Here is a 10,779-nt window from a genome sequence, read left to right on the forward strand (position 1 = left end):
GGAAGGTTAGGTGTTCCATGAGAGGCGTGAGATTGTCATTGGTAACGGTGCATCAGTTGTTTCCCTTGAAGATGATGGCCATGCTCCCTCCGAGTTTGTTGGTGCGGTCTTGGTGTATCATCTTGTAGTTGCGTTGGAGATGTCTGGGTTTGAGAAGGGGTTGAGGCATGTTTTTGTGATGAAGGCGATGTCAGGGGAGAAGTTGGTGATGGTGTCCCTGATTTCCGTGGCATTTGCAAAGGGATCGGGCATTAAGCAGAATACATTGGAGCAGTTCTGGGTTGCTTGAGGTCCTCTGGGTGGAAGCGGTGTGGGGCCCAGTGTTGGCTGCTGGTCCTGTGTTGCATAAGAAGCGGCATGCATGGCATATGAAGGGTCCCTTGGTTGAATGTGAGAAGGACATATGGCAGCTTTTGTTCCGGAGACTGGGGTCCAGGTCCAAGAGCTCTGTGGCAGTGTACTGTCAGATGCAGGGGGCAGCAGTTGTGAAAGCCGAATTAATTACTAATGATTTTCATTTATTATGGGTGACGATTTTGCATAGAATTAGGCTAATATTGAAAATAATGTGCGACTTGGAAAATGTGCCCACTTGAGTGGCCTCCATTACACAATGCTTTTACTGAATGCATATTATTAATTAGCTGATGTACACGTGTAGAGAAAATTTTAGTACTATGTCACATTAATGATTTAATGTAATCTATTTGCCTTATATATTATAGGCTTAGAGTAAGCGTGGTTTGGGCCTAGTCTGTACAACCTCAAGTCAAGCTGCAATGTTTAATAAAATCGTGGGAATGCATGTCCAGAAAAGTAATGATTTCATTGTTCACACTGTGCTGACCAAACGTTCTGCAAAAGTCTTTAGCTTTCTCATGAGAACTGCCTGCTAGAATGTTTTGTACTGGGATAACACTACATTGTAGATTTAACGCGTGAGACAGCGATGTACCCAGGAACCAACAATGGATGCACTGACTGGAGTGCTTATTACAACAAGAAAAGTTACCTAAGGAGTCTGACGATGAGAATAGGAGATGAGGAGCCAATCATCGATGTGTGAAAGACAGTTTAGTTATATCTTAGATTTGGGTTTTAATTTCTATTCGATTAACGGTAAACGTACGATTTTCTGATCTGTGACAATGTGGGAAGTTTCTTTAGGGCATTCTAACTTAGCCCGACTGCACAGAGGAGAGAGAGCTCTTTTCTATTCTGATTTTCCCTGTAGAGGTTCTGTTTTGAAGAGCTGAACAATTCCTGATGACTTCACTTTATTGCTTGAATAGCTAATGGTAGATGCTTACCCCTTAGAGATTGCTTCTTAAATGGTTCCGATAGCTTAGAGTCCCTGTGTCTGAGCCATCCCCTTACCATTGCCCCGTTGCTGAAGCTGACCAGATGGATGTCTAACTTATGAAGAGAATTGCAGCCTGCTGATCCATTTGAGGAGAGGTATAACAAAATGCTATTGCCCTTGTAGTAGATTTGTTCTTTGTCTCTAGGTACCAATCGTTATTTTGATAGCGCTCTAGTTTAGATGTTTTTCCAAATTAACTTTGACTAAACTGTTTGCAAGAAGCCCAAACATGCTATTCTAATCAGAGGGTTAGTTAGGGAACCCTGTAAATGTTAACAATTGCAATTAATAGAGAGTTGATCTTGTTCACCTGTTTTTTTTTTGTCCTCATAACAGATCCAACCAGGCTACCCAATAGCTAGATTAAAGCACTGAGAAATAAGACCACTGAAAGAGGGGCATCTCCTCGGGTTACCCTCCAACCATTTATCAGCCGATCGGTTAGAGCCCACTCTACCGGGAGATAACCAGGGGAAATTGACCAGATACTTTATCATTATATTGTTATTAACCACCCATTCTCAAACGCAGTTCAAAGCTTTCTTGTCCTGCCATAATGCTCAAATTCTTTTTATCTTGCACTGAAAGCCACTTTTCTCCAACTCACCCAATTTATTGACCGATGAAACCCAATCATGCGCCTCCGGAATCTGAGAGAGAATCCATTTTAGACATATCTCTCGCCCTGCTCAGAGAATAAGGACAAATAGCATATATCTCTGCTTTTTTGTCAGTTCTACTGACCAATCATCTTAAAAATAGATTCCAAATATTACTAACAAAAGAGTTATCTTCACTAATGGACTCACCATGCCTCTGAGCCACTCCTCTACATCCTTCCAAAATGGGTCAAGCTTCCGACAACTCCAAAACATGTGAAAGTCGTCAGCCTTTTCTTAACTGCATCATGGGTAGCACTTCTTTCCTTTCTTAGGGCATTTATCTTTGATGGTGACCAATATACCCTGTACAACGTAAATAAATGGTTCTTTTTCAACGCAGAAGATTTAACGGTGTCCCAAAGTATAGCAAAAGATGCTTGCCAGAGATTATCACTGTCTAGTGAGATGATCTCTTTAATCCATTTCTTTTCTGGCAACATGCAAAAGTCTTGACTCGCCTCCATTAACATCCAATACCAAAGTGCCACTTCCTTATGACACAGCTGGTTGCCGCATAGTTTCTCTTCCCAAGTATTATCGTTTTGCTCCACTGTGGGGAGGGAACTTACCCAGCTCAATAGTTGATAATATTTACATTTGGAAACTGTCCTGTTAAGACCATAAACGTACGCCACGTTATCAGCTCAATGTTCCACTAAAATCTGCCCCCATTTAGCCACCCCATTACCTCATAGAGAAAGAGATAATTTGTCCTGAAGACACTCAGGGGTGCCCGGTGAGTCCCATATCGGTGCCAGAGCACTATAATATGGAATACCTAACTCTCGTCGTGTATGAAACCAAATCTTACGTGCTGCCTTAAGGCATTTTAGCCTTACTTTCTTAAAATACTTTGGGTGGTCGTTCTTAAAGAGAAAGTGATCACCAGCTTCTAAAGCATCCTCGATCATAACTCTATGATTCGGGGCATAACTCAGTTGGTCATTCAATAACCTTCTTATATTTTTCAACTGAAATGCCATATAGTATTTGTACAGTTCTGGGGAGACTATTCCCCCTTGATTTTTCTTTCTGGACAACTTCATCCAAGTGATTCAAATTCCCTTTGATGCACAAACAAAAGAGGTCAAATCCCCCTGCGGCCTTCGAAACCAAATCACTTTTTATTCAATACTATTCCATTAGAATTTAAACGTGAACTTTGGGAGAATCAACATTTTCAATATTTTTGACCTAACCATCAAGGACAAAGGAAGGGCAGCCCAGGTTCTTATTAACTTCTTTGTTGATGACCATACTTTATTAAAATTCACCCAGGCCGTCTCCTCCAAGTCTGCTGTAACCTGAACCCCCAGATATCTAATCTCTTTTTTGACCAAAGGAGAATCATAAGGGATATTCCAGAACATTATCTCCGTCTTCTGTTGATTGACCAGGTACCCGGACACTGCGTAAAACTCTTCCAAAATGTTCCATATATTTGGGAGTGAACCTGTTAGATGACTGGTACAGATCATGAGGTCATCGGCATAGAATACTACTTTTTTCTCCCACCCTCTAAAACTAAACAGTATAATGTTTAAATGGGACCTGATCTTAATCGCCATTTTTTCTATATATAGATTAAATAAAAGAGGGGAGAGCGGACATCCCTGTCTGGTGCCTCTCTCGAGTTTACCCTGTGTTGTTTGATTACCATTCACCAGTATCCTGGCTACTGGGTCCTTATACAGAGCCTCAATTGCTTGAATAAAATTTTCACCTATGCCATTTTTTTTCATGACTCTCCACAAAAAGGGCCAGCTGACTCGATCAAATGCTTTAGCTGCATCAATGGTCAAAATCGCAAGAGGGTGGCTGTTCAATTGAGCAAGATTTATTGCACTAAACAGTTCATGAGGTAATTCGAACAGCTGCTATCTTTAACAAAACCCTTCTGATCCTCATTAATCAGCGTATCAATTACCCCAGCTAATCTTTTCATTGAAATCTGTGTATAGACCTTAAAATTTGAACTAAGCAAAGAGAGGGGTCTGTAAGATTCACACTGTGTGGGATCCTTATTTGGCTTCAAAATCAATGTAATCCTGGCCTCATGCCATGATCTTGGCTTTGGCAGGACTCCCACAAAGACTTCATTCATCAGTTCCAACATCATAGGGGACACCTAATTTATGAGAAACTTATATAGCTCATTAGGTAGACCGTCAGGGCCAGAAGATTTTCCACATTTTAAAAGCTTTATCGCTTCCCTCAGCTTCTCCATAGTTATTTTTGCTTCCAGTTCCTGTTGTGCAGCCTCAGTCAGACGTGGGAGTGAAATTTCATTTGGGTAAACCTTAACCTGGTCTAATTCTTCTGTATAGAGCTTCAGGAAGAAAGAAACAAATGCCTGCTCTATCACAGATTCATAGGTAGTGCAACCTGCCCTATCTTCGACTTGGAGAGCTATAATTCTATTCCTGGATTGGCCTACCTTGGTTTGCCACACCCTTCTCCGTACTCATAATGTGCCAATTTACTCCTTTCCAATCTTTTTCTGATCTTAGCATCTAAAATGTCCTCTAATTCTGCCCTAGCTTCCTTTCGAAAACCTTCCAAAGTGTTCCCTGATGTATCACTCAATTTCTATTGGATTAACTGTAAATGTATGACTTTCTGATCTGTGACAATGTGGGAAGTTTCTTTAGGGCATTCTAACTTAGCCGGACTGCACAGAGGAGAGGGAGCTCTTTTCTATTCTGATTTTCCCTTTAGTGGTTCTGTTTTGAGGAGCTGAACAATTCCTGATTACTTGACTTTATTTCTTGAATTGCTAATGGCAGATGCTGACCCCTTAGAGATTGCTTCTTAAATGGTTCAGATAGCTTGGAGTCCCTGTGTCTGAGCCATTCCCTTACCATTGCCCCGTTGCTGAAGCTGACCAGAAGAATGTCTGACTGATGAAGAGAATTGCAGCCTGCTGATCCATTTGAGGAGAGGTATAACAAAATGCTATTGTCCTTGTGGTAGATTTGTTCCTTATCTCTAGGTACCAACCGTTATTTTGATAGAGCTCTAGTTTCGATTTTTTTCCAAATTAACTTTGACTAAATTGTTTGCATGAAGCCCAAACATGCTATTCTAATCAGAGGGTTAGTTATGGAACACTGGAAATGTTAACATTTGCAATTAATAAAGAGTTGATCTTGTTCACTTGTTGAACCTAGATGTATGTCATTTCTATTGCACAGTTATCTTTGTTATTAATTTGTACTGTAACTCTTGAATGCTTAGTTGCAAATATGTTGGTTAAATTAAGATTCTTTAGAAGCTTCAGTCAGCCGGTGTTATTCAAGTATGTTTATCATTTGGCTTTGAGACTAATCAATGTGATATTAGCATTGTTAATCTAAGGAAACAAACTTTTAGAGTGTGGTTATTTAGGGACACATGGGTCATGGTGTGTAGAGATTATTGATTCCAAAGTATTTGATGGTGTTTATTGATTAGGATGTTGTATTATAGGTGAATTTATGATTTATAGTGAAATCACTCTAAGCGTAGTTAAAAGGTCTATCGAACCTCTAACACGTCCCCTCATAAATTAAACTATAAAAGAACAATTAAGGACAGACCAGGCGGGCTTGCCTTTTGCACACTGGCGGTGTGGCTGCGCAGCGGCATGTATAGGTAGTCCTGGGAGGTGGGCCGGCAGGCAGGGAGGTGGGAGGAAGGTGGGGAGCGGGAACCTGCAGGAGCTAAAAAATTAGTGGGCGGGGCAACAAAGTAAACAGAAGGCAATGGTAACCAAAATGAAAAAGCAACTAATGCACACTAAACCCAAAACACCAATTCAACCAAAAGAGCCCAGCAAGCCCAATTAAATTAAAATTAGGATTAGCCCAAATTACCCAGAAGCGGTTGCCCGGCAGAGCGACTGAAGTGGCAGCCTTGAGGGCAGAGGACAGTCGCAGTGCCAGGAGGCTCTAAGTAGCTGATATGGTAGGGGAGTGGCGCACAAGACCCAGGGGTCAGGGGCTACACACTGGGGCCATGAAGCAGCATGCATAAGTAGACCTAGGAAGGGAGGGGGGCAGGAATGGAGGCAGGAGGGCCAGGAGTGGAAACCTGCAGGCGCATGAAGGCGGTGGGCGGGGGTTGGGGAAATTAAGCAAGCAGAAGGCAAAGGCCGAAACAAAAAGGCAACTAACACTAAATAAGGCAAAGACCCCAAATAAAACATAAGAGCCCATAGGGTCCAACCCGAATTAAATTAAAATTAGGATTAGCTCAAATTACCTGGAAGCAGTGGCCCGACAGCGCGACCGAACCGACGGCCTCCAGGACAGAGGCCAGATGCAGCATCAGGAGGCGCTAGGCAGCTGAGGCAGCAGGGAAGCAGTGCTCAAGACCCAGGGATCAGGGCTTGGGACTCTACAGTAAAATTGCAGATGAGGACATTGCCTGGAAAATGAGCAGCATCGCCACAACACAAACATAAGTCTTCTCTGAGCTGACATTCAACAGACTTCAGTCTCTTTCTGGTAAAATCTATGTGCATAGGTTCTTCACCAGGAGTAGTGACTAAAGGGTTCTATGTAGGAATAGGGTATTTGTGATTCTGCATATTTCTTGTCAATGTTCCTTACACTATTGGCATGCTCAGGGGCTTAGCTTAATCAGTAAGACTGGGGTATGTGAGCTTCAGAATTTCCAACAATCACTCAGGCATATAGGCCCTAATTATGACATTGGCTGTCAGCTGCCCACCACCCCGGTGATGGCGGTAGTACCGTCACCAGGCAGGCAGTGAGGACCGCCAAATTATGACCATGGCAGTGATCCCTTCATAGACAGACAATGCACCACCCTAACCGCCAGTGCAATCCGTCCACTGACCACGGCAATAGCCATCTTAAGGCAGGCAGAATACAATGACCCACCCACCATGTTATGACATGGCAGACACCAGGATTTTCGGGGCGGGACCACCGCCACCAAAAGCCTGGCAGAAACACATCACATAAAAGGAGACACTCACCTCCAGGGACACAGGAGAGTCTGCGGCCACCATGGAACCTGAACTGGAAGTTCTACCGATGCTGTACCACGCAATGGTAGTCCAGGAGCACCAACGCCAACAAAGACGACAACGGTGAGTACAGCCGCCTAGCACACAATGGAGGGAGGGAAGAGTGGCACACGCACAACACACACCAAACAAACATACCACACACCCAGAACAATCTGCAGAGTAAATCATCATCAACATATCCTGTTGGTCTGGAGGCACATCTAACTGCCCATACAGGGGTAGTACCCCATTCATAAGCTCATCCAACTCCTCGGATGTGAAGGCTGGAGCCATTTCCTCTGTAGCATGGGCCATTGCGGGTTCCAGGCACAGGCCACCACAACACACGCAGTGGAGATGCTGAACTGTGGAGAGTCAGGACTCAAGTGAAGTGGTACAGAGAAAATGGCCGTCACTGCCGGCGTTGATCATCATTGGTTCCTCATAGCTCCCACCAAGCAAACATAACTCTGTGTTCTGCAAGCAGGAGCAGAAAGCAGAGTTTTCATCTGTTTCCCTGCATGCATGTATACGTGCAGGGAAGCAGATGAAAAGATAGCTAAAACAAGCAGTGAGCTGCTGTTTAAAGGAGCAACGCTTGTTCATGCAGGATGTGGGAAGCCAGCTTGGGACCGGTGGGCCTTGAGGCTCTCCCCGCAGTCCTGTTACTTTCTCTCTCTCTCTCTCCCTCTCTTTCTCTTCCATCTAGTAATGGGATGGAAGAGAGAGAGAGATTGTTTGTGTAATGGTCTCTCATACAATGACTTCAAAGCGTCACACCAGCAAGATGTTTGGTATCAACGTTACAGTTGTGTTTTGATGAACACAAAACAGAGGCACTTTTGGCCTAGTGGTAACGCTCTTGGACTATCACTCAAGCGGTTGAAGGTTCAAATTCTGGTATCTCATGGTAGTGTTATGTTTATGTGCTAGTGTTTTGAATGTTAAACGTTCCTAGTGTTGGAATATTTATGTGAATTTCTAATCATGATCTTTGGTTTGAATGTTGTAGTTATGTCTTGACACTGCATGGGAAAGAGTCACCTGTGGCCTAGTGGTTAAAGTCTCAGACCCTTACACCAAGGGTTGAGGGTTCCAGCCTACGTGTGTCAGTGGTCATTTCCCTCCTTTAATTTCTTTCCAACTTCAAATATTTAAGGAACATACTGAAAGGGGATGTCACTTTTTTTACTTGACAAATATATTTAATATATCAATTTATCCAGAAATATGTCATTATAAGTATATCATTCATCAAAGCCCAAAAAATTCCCTCTCTCTTCTTTCTTCTCCTTATTTCCCTCTCTCAATCTCTTTCGCTAATTTTCTCTCTATCTTTCAAGCTCTCACTTTCTCTCTTCCAACCCATAATGGGTGGTTAAGAGGGATTTGCCGCAGTCCAACCCCACTGCACACAGCCAGAGGCTGTGTGTTGTTCGGGGTTGGGTTGTTATAGGAGCTTCGACACAGGACATGGCCACAGGCCAGGACCTGCAGTCAATCCCTTGCTGCGCATGTCCAAAGGCCGTCTGCGGCAGTGGTTGGATTAATGTACAGTAATTAAAAATACTTTTCATTAAAAGAAAATAGAAATTCAGTGAAAAAAACAATGGTTACAGGGACATTATAGTCAGGAAATGGATTTAAAAAACAAAACAATTCACTAAAAAAACAAAGGCTACAGGGACGTTATAGCTCGCCCCCTAAGGTAACCATAACTCGTGCCTTCACCATGCACTACTAATCACCCCAGGTATCACAGCACTCATAACAACTTCTATAACGTCATCAAGAATATAAATGAAACATTAGCAGTCATTGTCATAAGTATGGCGGGGGAGCGAGTTATAGTTACTTGAAATAACTCCATAACTGATTAATTTCTATGGTTATGTGCGAGTAAATACAGAACCTAACTATAACATTTCTGTAACATTATGTTTTTAAAGTGTTTTATTTATATATATATATATATTATATATATATATATATATCTTAATTACCTGTTGGCAGTAGCTAGTTATAGATAGGGCCTGGTTTCCATAGAAAAAGCATTTTTGACTTGCCTATATCTTTGGTGCTGTTTGGCGAATCTTCACAAAAGTTTTAGAAAAAGTGTCAAGTTGCGTCTTTTTATGCATGGAAAGTTTGGGGATGATTCGTCAAGTGGGAGCAGAGAAAAGTGATTTTCCCATATTAGTTTCTATAGACTTTTTAGACACCTCTGCAGCCTGAACTACTGGGCAGAATTACACCAGATTAGTCCACTGATCACCCTTTTCTTATTTGGTGCAAATTCGTTTAGTAGCTTTTAGACTGGACGGAGCCTAAGCACAGCTCTCATGGTGAAATCTGATGGCTGTCAGCAGTTCAACAAGTAATTGATGGTAGTCCTCTTGGTACCATTCTAATGACAGCATCCATTGAAATGCATTGTAATGAATGGCAGGTTTTGAGGGTCATATAAAGGGTGATAACAGATTTTAGTTACAATAGAAATCATATGCTGCTAAGGTGATTTTACTCTGTTAAAAAGCCTTCTGCTAGGATTTCATGAATCACGTTTGAGAGAAAACTGTTTTCTCATGCTTTTCCCACAGAGGTTATAGAAGGTACTCCAGAAACTAAAAGGAGAGCATATTTTCTGTAAATTTACACTATCTTTGTCAGCCGTATGAGAATGACGTCTGACTTTCTCAATAAAACATGTACTTCCAACAAGAGCAGCCTATCTTTTCATCTACTGCAGTCTCCCAGAGTGTTCTAAAGAACAACTAGAGCGCTAACAGTCTCACTTATGACAAAAGTGTGGCGCACCTGAAGCAATCTTGAAACTGGTAAAACTTAAAACATTTAATTTAGATAGGAACAAAACCAGGGGGCTCATTTTGTCATAGAAATTATAGTTAGTGTTGTAGAGAGAAAAATTAGGACAGGTTTTGTGAGCGTGTGACCTCTTAATATTAGACTGAGGTGACACGTGATAGGGCAATGACATCTAGTATGCTCAGAGGTCGACTCAAATCTTTTGACACACGTAGCAGTAATAAGTTCATCAAATCAAACAATGAAAATTAATAGCCATAACCAACAACAATATTCAATAAGGAGTCAGAAATGTATACACACCATGACCTATGTGGTCATGAATCACCACACCAATCTAGGAAGGTTTAAACATGTATTCCCCTTATAGTAACAATGCTACAGTCTCCTAAATAATGCACAAAACCAAATGATAACAATACAGAAACAACACAGGTTGTCCAAAGTGTCAGAAGAATCTCAGCCTAACAAGAACAATTACCATTAAACACTCCCAAAGAATTATAAAGAATAACACAGAATTATTTGAGAAACAACTACAGATTTAATTGATTGTGCAGTTGAACCAATCATGATCAGTTAATAAACATTGAATTTAATTGTTGGGTCAGATATCCGAACTATCAAATGCTGATTCAGAGAGCATGTGTGGGGCTGGGCTTTGTCACATGGAAAAATTTAAAATAAGACAAAAATTAATTTGGAAAAATATATTTTACTATGGCTCTAACAAAATATATGCGTTTGGATTTCTAAAGGGAAAAACCTGCAAAGGAAAACAAATGCACATTGGTTATATCTCTCCTAAACGAAAGAGCAGCCAGCAGAGCCTTCATCAGCAGAGAACAGGAACAGCAGGTCTTCAGCAGTCAGCATCAGCAACATGGAAAGGGGTAACAGTTCCGTAATGT

Source organism: Pleurodeles waltl, chromosome 7 (genome assembly GCF_031143425.1).
Source record: "Pleurodeles waltl isolate 20211129_DDA chromosome 7, aPleWal1.hap1.20221129, whole genome shotgun sequence".
Lineage (NCBI taxonomy): Eukaryota > Metazoa > Chordata > Amphibia > Caudata > Salamandridae > Pleurodeles > Pleurodeles waltl.